This window comes from Phocoena sinus, chromosome 4, assembly GCF_008692025.1.
Source record: "Phocoena sinus isolate mPhoSin1 chromosome 4, mPhoSin1.pri, whole genome shotgun sequence".
Classification (NCBI taxonomy): domain Eukaryota; kingdom Metazoa; phylum Chordata; class Mammalia; order Artiodactyla; family Phocoenidae; genus Phocoena; species Phocoena sinus.
In genome coordinates, this window is record NC_045766.1 from 37,765,092 (window position 1) to 37,779,093 (window position 14,002).

Consider the following 14,002-nt stretch of genomic DNA (forward strand, 5'->3'; position numbering starts at 1 on the left):
TTTCATTTTATTGATAGTTTCCTTTGCTGTGCAGAAACCTTTTCATTTAATGTAGCCATATTTGTTGATTTTTGCTTTTGTTGTCTATTCCCAAAAATCATTACCAAGACTTATGTCAAGGATATTTTCCCTTATGTTTTATTCTAGGAGTTTTGTGGTTTCAGGTCTTACGTTTAAGTCTTAAATCCATTTTGAGTTCATTTTTGTGTATGGTGTAAGACAGTGGCCCAGTTTCATTCTTTTACACATGACGATCCAGCTTTCTCAACACCATTTATTGAAGAGAGTATTTCCTCATTGTATAGTCTTGACTTCTTTGATGTAAATTAATTGATAATATCCACATAGGTTTATTTCTGAGCTCTCTAATCTGTTCCATTGATCTATGTGTCTGTTTTTATGCCGAAACCATATTGTTTTGAATGCTTTGTAATATAGATTGAAATCAGGAAGCATGATTCCTCCAGCTTTTTCTTTTTTCTCAAGATTGTTTTGGCTATTTGGTGTCTTTTGTGGTCCATACAAATTTTAGGATTATTTGTTCTAATTCTGTGAAAATGCCATTGGAATTTTGACAGAGATTGCATTGAATATGTATATTATTTTTGGTAGTATGGATTATGTTAATTTTATACCCTGATGCCTTACTCAATTCTGTTATTGCTTGAGTTAGTTTTAGCATTGATTCTCTAGGGTTTATCAGATACACTATCATGTTGTCTGCAAATAGAAATAGTTTTACTTCTTTTCCAATTTTTATTCTTCTGTTTGCTTTCTCTCATCTAATTGCGTTGGCTTTTACTTCCAATAAAATATTGAATGCCAGTGGAGGTGATATACATCCTTGTCTTTTTCCTAATTTTAATGTAAAAGCTCCTAGTGTTTCCTTATGAAGAAATATACTGGCTCTGGGGCTAAACTATATATATTTTGTCATGTTAAGAGAGGATCTATCACTTTGTTTTTGTTTTTTCCAGGAATGGATATTGAATTTTGTTGAAAGCTTTTTCATCATCTGTGGATAGAATCAAGTTTTGTTTTTTTCCCTTAGATCTATTAAGGAACTAATATTGCTTTTCTGGAATAAATCTCAATTGGTCTTGGTGTAGTATTTTATTGATGGGGGATTCTGTTCACTAATTTTTTTTTTTTTTTTGTGGTACGTGGGCCTCTCACTGTTGTGGCTTCTCCCGCTGCGGAGCACAGGCTCACGACGCACAGGCCCAGCGGCCGTGGCTCACGGGCCCAGCTGCTCCGCAGCACGTGGGATCCTCCCGGACCGGGGCACAAACCCGTGTCCCCTGCATCGGCAGGCGGACTCGCAACCACTGCGCCACCAGGGAAGCCCTGTTCACTAATTTTTAAGTTTAGTACTTTTATAGTCATACGTGATGTTGGTTTTTTTTTTTTACATCGTGTTTATCAGTTATTCTCTTATCATTATTCTTGCTTCATACAAAGATTTGGTAAGTTTTCCTTCATTTTTAATGCTCTGGAACTATTTGTGGAGCATTGGGATTGTCTGGTATTCAGAGATTTGGTAGATTTGTGAAACCATCTGGGTCTGGTGCTTTTTTCTGTTGAATGGTGTATTGATAACTTGGTTTCTTCAACAGAAATTGTTCAATTTAAACTTTATATTTCTCATAGGTTTAATTTTGGTAAACTATTTTTCTAGTATATTACCTATTTAATCTATATTTTGAAATTTATTTGCCTAGAAGTCTGCAAAGTAGTTTCTTATGATTGAAACTTTTTTTCTTCTATTTCAATGCTTATTTTCCCCTTGTCATTTATTATGTTGTTTATCTATGCTTTCTCCTTTGCTTTATTAAGTTGGATGGTTGATTATCTATTTTGTTAATTTAAAAGAAATCATTTAGACTTATTATTTAGATCTTTTTCTCCATTTTCTACCTTATTAATTTCAGCTTTTATCCTTCTTTTCTGCTTTGTGCTTTCTTTGGTTTACTTTGTTATTCTTTTTCAAGTCTTTTGAGCTGCTAATTTATTTATATTTGTATTTTATTTCTATTGATAAGAGTGTTTAAGTGTATGGATGTTCTTTTAATCAGTGCTTTAAATATATCCCGTAGTTTTTCTCAACATACTTTTATGAGAAATTTCAAGCATACAGCAAAATTGAGTTTTACAGTGAAGACCCATATATCCACCACCTAGATATTACCATTACCATTTTATTTACTTTGTTACATATCTATCCATTTATCTATTTCTCTCACTATCCATTAATTTATCCTAATTTTTTGATGCATTTCGTTTTAGGCATCAGTAGGCTTTCCCCTTATATACTTCCGCATATTTATGAGTAAGTACAGTTCAGTATTCCTTTATAAACTTTTCCTTTTAAAAAAAAATTTATTTATTTATTTTTGGCTGTGTTGGGTCTTGTTGCCGCGTGCAGGCTTTTCTGTAGTTGCGGCGAGCAGGGCTACTCATTGTTGCAGTACGTGGACTTCTCATTGCGGTGGCTTCTTTTGTTGCAGAGTACAGGCTCTAGGTGCACAGGCTTCAGTAGTTGTGGCTTGCGGGCTCTAGAGCACAGGCTCAGTAGTTGTGGTACACGGGCTTAGTTGCTCTGCAGCATGTGGGATCTTCCCACACCAGGGATCAAACTTGTGTCTCCTGCATTGGCAGGTGGATTCTTAACCACTGTGCCACCAGGGAAGCCCCTAAATTTTTCCTTTTGAAAACAAAACTTTGACATTTTTCGTTGAGGCAAAATTTACTTACATTGAAATGCACGAATTGTAAGCATACACTTGCTGTGTTTTGATGCATGTATATACCTTCCAAAATATATTACCATTACGCCAGAAAGTTCCCTTATAATGTTTTTTAAACATCTTTATTGGAGTATAATTGCTTTACAATGGTGTGTTAGTTTCTGCTTTACAACAAAATGAATCGGTTATATATATACATATGTTCCCATATCTCTTCCCTCCTGCATCTCCCTCCCTCCCACCCTCGCTATCCCACCCCTCCAGGCGGTCACAAAGCACCAAGCTGATCTCCCTGTGCTATGCAGCTGCTTCCCACTAGCTATCTACATTACGTTTGGTAGTGTATATATGTCTCTCTCTCACTTTGTCACAGCTTACCCTTCCCCCTCCCCATATCCTCAAGTCCATTCTCTAGTAGGTCTGTGTCTTTAATCCTGTCTTACCACTAGGTTCTTCATGACATTTTTTCCCCTTAAATTCCATATATATGTGTTAGCATATGGTATTTGTCTCTCTCTTTCTGACTTACTTCACTCTGTATGACAGGCTCTAGGTCTGTCCACCTCATTACAAATAGCTCAATTTCGTTTCTTTTTATGGCTGAGTAATATTCCATTGTATATATGTGCCACATCTTCTTTATCCATTCATCCGATGATGGACGCTTAGGTTGTTTCCATCTGCGGGCTAATGTAAATAGAGCTGCAATGAACATTTTGGTACATGACTCTTTTTGAATTATGGTTTTCTCAGGGTATATGCCCAGTAGTGGGATTGCTGGGTCATACAGTAGTTCTATTTGTAGTTTTTTAAGGAACCTCCATACTGTTCTCCACAGTGGCTGTATCAATTCATATTCCCACCAACAGTGCAAGAGGGTTCCCTTTTCTCCACACCCTCTCCAGCATTTATTGTTTCTAGATTTTTTGATGATGGCCATTCTGACTGGTGTGAGATGATATCTCATTGTAGTTTTGATTTGCAGTTCTCTAATTATTAGTGATGTTGAGCATTCTTTCATGTGTTTGTTGGCAGTCTGTATATCTTCTTTGGAGAAATGTCTATTTAGGTCTTCTGCCCATTTTTGGATTGGGTTGTTTGTTCTTTTGGTATTAAGCTCCGTGAGCTGCTTATAAATTTTGGAGATTAATCCTTTGTCAGTTTCTTAATTTGCAAATATTTTCTCCCATTCTGGAGGTTGTCTTTTGGTCTTGTTTATGGTTTTCTTTGCTGTTCAAAAGCTTTTAAGTTTCATTAGGTCCTATTTGTTTATTTTTGCTTTATTTCCATTTCTCTAGGATGTGGTTCAAAGGATCTTGCTGTGATTTATGTCACAGAGTATCATGCCTATGTTTTCCTCTAATAGTTTGATAGTGTCTGGCCTTACATTTAGGTCTTTAATCCATTTTGAGATTATTTTTGTGTATGGTATTAGGGAGTGATCTAATTTCATACTTTTGCATGTACCTGTCCAGTTTCCCCAGCGTCATTTATTGAAGAGGCTGTCCTTTCTCCACTGTACATTCCTGACTCTTTTATGAAAGATAAGGTGACCATATGTGCGTGGGTTTATCTCTGGGCTTTCTATCCTGTTCCATTGATCTGTCTTTCTGTTTTTGTGCCAGTACCATACTGTCTTGATTACTGTAGCTTTGTAGTATAGTCTGAAATCAGGGAGCCAGATTCCTCCAGCTCCGTTTTTCATTCTCAAGATTGCTTTGGCTATTCGGGGTCTTCTGTGTCTCCATACAAATTGTGAAATTTTTTGTTCTAGTTCTGTGAAAAATACCAGTGGTAGTTTGATAGGGATTGCATTGAATCTGTAGATTGCTTTGGGGCGTGGAGTCATTTTCACAATGTTGATTCTTCCAGTCCAAGAACATGGTATATCTCTCTGTCTATTTGTATCATCTTTCATTTCTTTCATCAGTGTCTTACAATTTTCTGCATACAAGTGTTTTGTCTCCTTAGGTAGGTTTATTCCTAGATATTTTATTCTTTTGGTTGCAATGGTAAATGGGAGTGTTTTCTTGATTTCACTTTCAGATTTTTCATCGTTAGTGTAAAGGAATGCCAGAGATTTCTGTGCATTAATTTCGTATCCTGCTACTTTACCAAATTCATTGATTACCTCTAGCAGTTTTCTGGTAGCATCTTTAGGATTCTCTATGTATAGTAACATGTCATCTGCCATCAGTGACAGCTTTACTTCTTTTCCGATTTGGATTCCTTTTATTTCCTTTTCTTCACTGATTGCTGTGGCTAAAACTTCCAGAACTATGTTGAATAAGAGTGGTGAGAGTGGGCAGCCTTGTCTTGTTCCTGATCCTAGTGGAAATGCTTTCAATTTTTCACCGTTGAGGATGATGTTGGCTGTTGGTTTGTCATATATGGCCTTTATTATGTTGAGGAAATTTCCCTCTATGCCTGCTTACTGCAGGGTTTTTATCATAAATGGGTGTTGAATTTTGTCGAAAGCTTTCTCTGCATCTATTGAGATGATCATATGGTTTTTCTCCTTCAGTTTGTTAATGTGGTGTATCACGTTGATTGATTTGCGTATATTGAAGAATTCTTGCATTCCTGGAATAAACCCCACTTGATCATGGTGTATGATCCTTTCAATGTGCTGTTGGACTCTGTTTGCTAGTATTTTGTTGAGGATTTTTGCATCTATGTTCATCAGTGATATTGGCCTGTAGTTTTCTTTGTTTGTGACATCCTTGTCTGGTTTTGGTATGAGGGTGATGGTGGCCTTGTAGAATGAGTTTGGGAGTGTTCCTCCCTCTGCTATATTTTGGAAGAGATTGAGAAGGATTGGTGTTAGCTCTTCTGTAAATGTTTGATAGAATTCGCCTGTGAAGCCATCTGGTCCTGGGCTTTAGTTTGTTGGAAGATTTTTAATCAGAGTTTCAATTTCAGTGCTTGTGATTGGTCTGTTCATATTTTCTGTTTGTTCCTGATTCAGTCTTGACAGGTTGTGCATTTCTAAGAATTTGTCCATTTCTTCCAGGTTGTCCATTTTATTGGCATAGAGTTGCTTGTAGTAATCTCTCATGATCTTTTTTATTTCTGCAGTGTCAGTTGTTACTTCACCTTTTTCATTTGTAATTCTATTGATTTGAGTCTTCTCCCTTTTTTTCTTGAGAAGTCTGGCTAATGGTTTATCAATTTTGTTTATCTTCTCAAAGAACCAGCTTTTAGTTTTATTGTTCTTTGCTATTGTTTCCTTCATTTCTTTTTCATTCATTTCTGATGTGATTTTTATGATTTCTTTCCTTCTGCTAAATTTGGTTTTTTTTTGTTCTTCTTATTCTAATTGCTTTAAGTGCAAGGTTAGGTTGTTTATTTGAGATGCTTCCTGTTTCTTAAGGTAGGATTGTAGTGCTATAAATTTCCCTGTTAGAACTGCTTTTGCTGCATCTCATAGATTTTGGGTCGTCGTGTCTCCATTGTCATTTGTTTCTAGGTATTTTTAAATTTCCTCTTTGATTTCCTCAGTGATCACTTCGTTATTAAGTAGTGTATTGTTTAGCCACCATGTGTTTGTATTTATTACAGATCTTTTCCTGTAATTGATATCTAGTCTCATAGCACTGTGGTCGGAAAAGATACTTGATACAATATCGATTTTCTCAAATTTACCAAGGCTTGATTTGTGACCCAGATATGATCAATCCTGGAGAATGTTCCATGAGCACTTGAGAAAAATGTGTATTCTGTTGTTTTTGGATAGAATGTCCTATAAATATCAATTAAGTCCATTCTGTTTAATGTATCATTTAAAGCTTGTGTTTCCTTATTTATTTTCATTTTGGATGATCTGTCCATTGATGAACGTGGGGTGTTAAAGTCCCCTACTATGAATGTGTTACTGTCGATTTCCCCTTTTATGGCTGTTAGTATTTGCCTTATATATTGAGGTGCTCCTATGTTGGGTGCACAAATATTTACTGTTGTTATATCTTCTTCTTGGATCAATCCCTTGATCATTATGTAGTGTCCTTCTTTGTCTCTTCTAATAGTCTTTATTTTCAAGCCTATTTTGTGTGATATGAGAGTTGCTACTCCAGCTTTCTTTTGGTTTCCATTTGCATGAAATACCTTTTTCCATCCCTTTACTTTCAGTCTGTATGTGTCTCTAGTTCTGAAGTGGGTCTCTTGTAGACAGCAAATGTATGGGTCTTGTTTTTGTATCCATTCAGCCAATCTGTGTCTTTTGGTGGGAGCATTTAATCCATTTACATTTAAGGTAATTATCGATATGTATGTTCCTGTTCCCATTTTCTTAATTGTTTTGGGTTCGTTATTGTAAGTCTTTTCCTTCTCTTGTGTTTCTTGCCTAGAGAAGTTCCTTTAACAGTTGTCCTAGAGCTGGTTTGGTAGTGCTGAACTCTCTCAGCTTTTGCTTGTCTGTAAAGGTTGTAATTTCTCCATCAAATCTGAATGAGATCTTTGCTGGGTATAGTAATCTTGGTTGCAGGTTTTTCTCCTTCATCACTTTAAGTATGTCCTGCTATTCCCTTCTGGCTTGCAGAGTTTCTGCTGAAAGGTCAGCTGTTAACCTCTAGGGAGATTCCCTTGTGTGTTATTTGTTGTTTTTCCCTTGCTGTTTTTAATATGCTTTCTTTGTATTTAATTTTTGAGAGTTTGATTAATATGTGTCTTGGTGTATTTCTCCTTGGATTTATCCTGTATGGGACTCTCTGTGCTTCCTGGACTTGATTAACTATTTCCTTTCCCATATTAGAGAAGTTTTCAACTATAATCTCTTAAAATATTTTCTCAGTCCCTTTCTTTTTCTCTTTTTCTTCTGGTATCCCTATAATTTGAATGTTGGTGTGTTTAATGTGGTCCCAGAGTCCTCTGAGACTGTCCTCAGTTCTTTTCATTCTTTTTTCTTTATTCTGCTTTGCGGTAGTTATTTCCACTATTTTATCTTCCAGGTTACTTATCTGTTCTTCTGCCTCAGGTTTTCTGCTATTAATCCCATCTAGAGTATTTTTAATTTCATTTATTGTGTTGTTCATCATTGTTTGTTCCATCTTTAGTTCTTCTAGGTCCTTGTTAAATGTTTCTTGCATTTTGTCCATTCTATTTGCAAGATTTTGGATCATCTTTACTATCATTATTCTGAATTCTTTTTCAGGTAGACTGCCTATTTCCTCTTCATTTGTTTTTTCTAGTGGGTTTTTATCTTGCTCCTTCATCTGCTGTGTGTTTTTTTGTCTTCTCATTTTGTTTATCTTACTGTGTTTGGTATCTCCTTTTTGCAGACTGCAGGTTCATATTTCCGCTTGTTTTTGGTGTCTGTCCCCAGTGGCTAAAGTTGGTTCAGTGGGTTGTGTAGGCTTCCTGGTGGAGGGGACTAGTGCCTATGTTCTGGTGGATGAGGCTGGATCTTGTCTTTCTGATGGTCAGGTCCACGTCTGGTGGTGTGTTTTGGGGTGTCTGTGGACTTATTATGATTTTAGGCAGCCTCTCTGCTAATGGGTGGGGTTGTGTTCCTGTCTTGCTTGTTGTTTGGCATAGGATGTCCAGCACTGTAGCTTGCTGGTCGTTGAGTGAAGCTGGGTGCTGGTGTTGAGATGGAGCTCTCTGGGAGATTTTTGCCATTTGATATTATGTGGAGCTGGGAGGTCTCTTGTGGACCAGTGTCCTGAAGTTGGCTCTCCCACCTCAGAGGCACAGCACTGACTCCTGGCTGCAGCCCCAAGAGCCTTTCATCCATACGGTTCAGAATAAAAGGGAGAAAAAGTAGAAAGAAAGAATTAGTAGAAATAGAAAGAAAGGAGGGAGGGAGGAAGGATGGAAGGAGGGAAGGAAGGAAGGAAAAAAAGAAAGAATGAATATAACGTAAAGTAAAGTAAGACAAGATATAATAAAGTTATTAAAATAAAAAAATAATTATTAAGAGACAAATAATTAAAAAACAAAACCAAAACAAAAAAACCCGAAGGATAGAGCCCTAGGACAAATGGTGGAAGCAAAGCTATACAGACAAAATCTCACATAGAAGCATGCACATACACACTCACAAAAAGAGGAAAAGGGGAAAATATCATAAATATTGCTTTCAAAGTCCACCTCAATTTGTGATGATTCATTGTCTAAAGGAGGGAACGAAGGAAAGAAAGAACGAAGATAAAGTCAAATAAAATAAGGTTATTAAAATAAAAAGTAATTATTATGAAAAAAAGAACAAAAATGGACAGATAGAACTCTCGGACAAATGGTGGAAACAAAGCTATACAGACAAAATCTCATACAGAAGCATACAGATACACACTCACAAAAAGAGGAAAAGGGGAAAAAATCATAAATCTTGTTCTCAAAGTCCTCCTCCTCAATTTGGGATGATTCGTTGCCTATTCATGTATTCCACAGATGCAGGTACATCAAGTTGTTTGTGGAGCTTTAATCCACTGCTTCTGAGGCTGCTGGGAGAGATTTCCCTTTCTCTTTGTTCTCACAGCTCCCTGGGGCTCAGCTTTGTATTTGGCCCTGCCTCTGCTTGTAGGTCGCTGGAGGGCGTCTGTTCTTCGCTCAGACAGGGTGGGGTTGAAGGAGCAGTTGATTCGGGGCCTCTGGCTTACTCAGGCTGGGGCGGGGAGGGGCACAGAGTGTGGGGCGAGACTGAGGCGTCAGAGTTCGGCGTGACGTTGCACCAGCTTGAGGCATGCCGGGCGTCCTCCCGGGGAAGTTGTCCCTGGATCCCGGGACCCTGGCAGTGGCGGGCTGCACAGGCTCCCTGGAAAGGGATTGTGGATAGTGACCTGTGCTTGCATACAGGCTTTTTGGTGGCGGCAGCAGCAGCCTTAGTGTCTCATGCCTGTGTCTGGGGTTCGCGCTTTTAGCCGTGGCTCGCGCCCGTCTCTGGAGCTCTTTTAAGCAGCGTTCTTAATGCCCTCTCCTCGCGCACCAGGAAACAAAGAGGGAAGAAAAAGTCTCTTGCCTCTTCGGCAGGTCCAGACTTTTCCCTGGACTCCCTCCCGGCCAGGCGTGGCGCACTAACCCCCTGCAGGCTGTGTTCCCGCCGCCAGCCCCAGTCCTCTCCCTGCGATCCCACCGAAGCTCGAGCCTCAGCTCCCAGCCTCGCCCGCCCCGGCACGGGAGCAGACAAGCCTCTCGGGCTGTTGAGTGCCGGTCGGCACCGATCCTCTGTGCGGGAATGTCTCCACTGTGTCCTCCGCACCCCTGTTGCTGTGCTCTCCTCTGCAGCTCCGAAGCTTCCCCCTCCGCCATCTGCAGTCTCTGCCCGCGAAGGGGCTTCCTAGTGTGTGGAAACGTTTCCTCCTTCACAGCTCCCTCTCACTGGTGCAGGTCCCATCCCTATCCTTTTGTCTCTGTTTATTCTTTTTTCTTTTGCCCTACCTACATACGTTGGGGGTTTCTTGCCTTTTGGGAGGTCTGAGATCTTCTGCCAGCATTCCGTAGGTGTTCTGTAGGAGTTGTTCCACGTGTATATGTATTTCTGGTGTATCTGTGGGGAGGAACGTGATCTTTGCGTCTTACTCTTTCGCCGTCTTCCCGGAAGCCCCCTTATAATTTTTGACAATTAATTCCTGCTTGCATTCTCCTTAGAGGTAACCACTGTTTTGACTTTTTTCTACCGTAGATTAGTTTTCATGAGTGTGAAAAATTTTTATTCAGCATGATACGTTCGAGATTCATTCATGTTGTTGTGTATGTCAGTGGTTCATTCCTTTTTATTGTTGAATAGTATTGTATTGTATGGGTATGTTACATTTTTTCTAGAATTTTATGTATATATAATCACATAGTAGTGATATTTTACATAGTAGTGATATTTTACAAGTGGCTTTTTACAGTAAGCATAATGCTTTGATGTATGTATCATTACTTCATTCCTGTTTAGTTCACTGGTGCTAGTAGTGAACTACCATAGTTTATCTATTTTCTTGTTATGGATACCTGGGCTATTTCTGTGTTGGGCTATTATGAATAAAGCTACTATAAACATTTCTTTTACAAGTCTGTTTTGTGGATATCTATATTCATTTCTCTTAAGTGAAAATCTAGTAATGGAACTTCTGAGTCATTGTGTAGGTGTCTGTTTTAGTTTTATAAGAAAAAACATAGCTTTCCAAATGATTTTCTATGGCTGTATCATTTTATATTCCCACCAAAAATGTATATGAGTTCCAGTTACTCACAAATTCACCCACACTTGGTGTGTTAGTCTTATTAATTTTAGCCAAAGTGGGGAGCTTGTAGTGCCATTTCATGGTTTTAATTTACACTTATAATTTTAGCTTTTTTGTTTATATATATGGTGCATTCAAATGATTTTTTTAATTGTAAAAAATACGTAAATTATAATTTTAAACAAATTTTCAAGGTACATTTTAGTATTGTTATGTATATGCACACTGTTGTACAGAATGTTATGTATATGCACACTGTTGTACAGAAGATTTCTAGAACTCTTTCATCTTCTGTGACAGAAACTCTAAACCCTTGGAACAACAACTCCCAGTTTCCCCCTTCACCCCTGTCTTGGCAATCACCATTCTACTTTGTTTCTATGAGTGTGATTGCATCAGACAACTCATATATAAGTGGGATAGTGCAGTGTTTGTCTTTTTTTATTTTCTTATTTCACTCAACCTAATGTCCCAAGTTTCATCTATCTTATAACACAGGACAGGATTTCCATCTTTTTCAAGGCTGAATAATATTCCATTCTATGTATATACCTCATTTTATTTATGTGTTTATCCATTGATGGACACTTAGATTGTTTCCACATCTTGGATATAGTGAATAATGCTGCAGTGCAGACGGGTGTGCAAATATTTCTTCAGTATCCTGCTTTCAGTTATTTTTGGTTATATATTCAGAAGTGGGATTGCTGAATCCTTATGGTAGTTCTACTTTTAATTTTTTGAGGAACCTTCATACTGTTTCCATAGCTGCTTGCACTATTTTACAATCTAACGAACAGTGCAAAAGGGTTCCAATTTCTTCATATAGTTGCCAACACTTAATTTTTCTTTTTTTTGATAGTCACCATCCTAACAGGTATAATGTGGTATCTTTGTTTTTGATTTGCATTCTGCTGTTGATTTAGTAATGTTGAGACTCTGTCAGCCATTTACACATCTTCTTTGGAGAAATGTTTGAGTTTTTTTTTTTTTTTTTACCAATTTTTAATCTGGTTATTTGTTTTTTTATTTATGAGTTGTAGGGATTTTAAAATATATTCTGTATATTAACTCCTTACCTGAGCTATGGTTTGCAGATATTTTCTACTGTTTGATAGATTGTCTTTTCACTTTGTTGATTGTTTCCTGTACAGAAATTTTAAGGTTTGATGTAGTCCCATTTATCTAATTTTTCTTTTAAACCTGTGCTTTTGGTGTCATATGCAAGCAATAATTGACCATTTCAATGTCACGATGCTTTTACCCTTCTAGGAGTTTTATAGTTTTAGGTATCATGCTTAGCTCTTTAATCCATTTGAGTTAATATTTGTATATGGTGTTAAGAAAAGGGTCCACCTTCATTCTTTCACATGTGAATATACAGTTTTCCCAACATTTGTTGAAAAGGCTCTCATTTCTCCATTGTGTAGTCTTGTCACCATTGTCGAAGATCATTTTACCATATACACAAGGGTTATTTTGGGGCTCTGTTTTCTGTTCTATTCATCTATATGTCTGTCTGTATGCATATATTGTACTTTGATTACTGTAGTTTTGTAATATATTTTGAAATCAGGAAGTATGAGGCCTCTAGTCTTGTTCCTTCTCAAGATTGTTTTGGCTACTTGGGTCCTTTGAGATTCCTTATCAGTTTCAGAGTTTTTTGTTTTTTCTGTTTCTGCAAAAAATGCCATTTGGGTTTTGATAGGAATTGCTTTGAATCTGTAGATAGCTTTGGTAGTACGGACTACTGCGAAGGTTTAACAATATTAAGACTTCTGCTTCCTTGGTTAAGTTTATTCCTAAATTTTTTTTTTAATGTTACTGTAAGTGGGATTGTTTTCTTAATTTCCTTTTCAGATTGTTCATTGTTAGTATATAGAAATGCAAAATTTTTTTTTTTTTGCAAATTATTTTTGACGGTTGATTCTGAATTTGTTAGTTCTAACATTGTGTGTCTGTGTGTAATTTTAGGATTTTCTACATATAAGATCATGTCATCTGTGAACAGAGATATCTTTCCAGTTTGGATGCTCTTTATTTCTTTTTCATGTCTAATTGCTCTGGCTAAGAATTCTAGTACTGTGTTGAGTAGAAGTGGTGGGTGTGGGAAACCTTTTCTTGTTCCTGAATTTAGAGGAAAAACTTTCAGTTTTTTACTGTTGGGTATGATGTTATCCCTGGGTCTTTTATATATGACCTTTCTTATGTTGCAGTACTTTTCTTCTATTCCTAATTTGTTGACTGTTTTTATCATGAAAAGGTGTTGAACTTTATGAAATGATGTTTTTCTACATCAACTGAGATGATCATGTGTTTTGGTTTTTTAAAATATTTGGCCGTGTTGGGTCTTAGTTGTGGCATGCAGGCTCTTTTGTTGTGGTGCATGGGCTTCTCTCTATTTGTGGTCTGCAGGCTCCAGGGTGCATGGGCTCAATAGTTGTGGTGCGCGGGCTCTCTAGTTGTGGCGTGTGGGCTCTCTAGCTGTGGCATGTGGGCTCCAGAGCGCGTGAACTCAGTAGTTGTGGTGCGCAGGATCTCTAGTTGTGGCCCACAGGCTCTAGAGCTTGTGGGCTTAGTTGCCCTGAGGCATGTGGAATCTTAGTTCCCTGACCAGGGATCAAACCTGTGTTGCCTGCATTAGAAGGCAGATTCTTAACCACTGGGCCACCAAGGAAGTCACAATCATGTCTTTTTTTTGTTCTCCATTCTGTTAATGTGGTATATTACATTTATTGATTTTTATATATTTAATGTTCTTTTCATTCAAGGGATAAATCCCATTTTGTTGTGCTGTATAAGTGTTTTAATATGCTGCTGCTGAATTTGGTTTGGTAGTGTTTTGTTGATCTTTTTGCATCAGTGTTACTCATGGATATTCATCTGTAATTTTATTTTCTTGTGGTATGTTTGTATGTTTTCGGTATCAGGGTAATAATGATGGGTTATAACATGAGTTTGGAAGTGTTCCCTCCTCTTCAATTTTGAGAGGGATTGGCATTGTTATTTAAATGTTTGGTAAAATTCTCCAGTGAAGCTATCTGGTCCTGAGCTTTTATTTGTTGGGAGGTTTTTTATTGCTGATTC

At 37.6% G+C, this 14,002-nt stretch overlaps 1 protein-coding gene across 2 annotated transcripts in view; it reads left to right on the forward strand.

The window, feature by feature from the left end:
- Positions 1 to 14,002, forward strand: part of RSRC1 (arginine and serine rich coiled-coil 1) — a 464,476-nt gene that overhangs the window by 19,524 nt on the left and 430,950 nt on the right. The window lies entirely within an intron of this gene.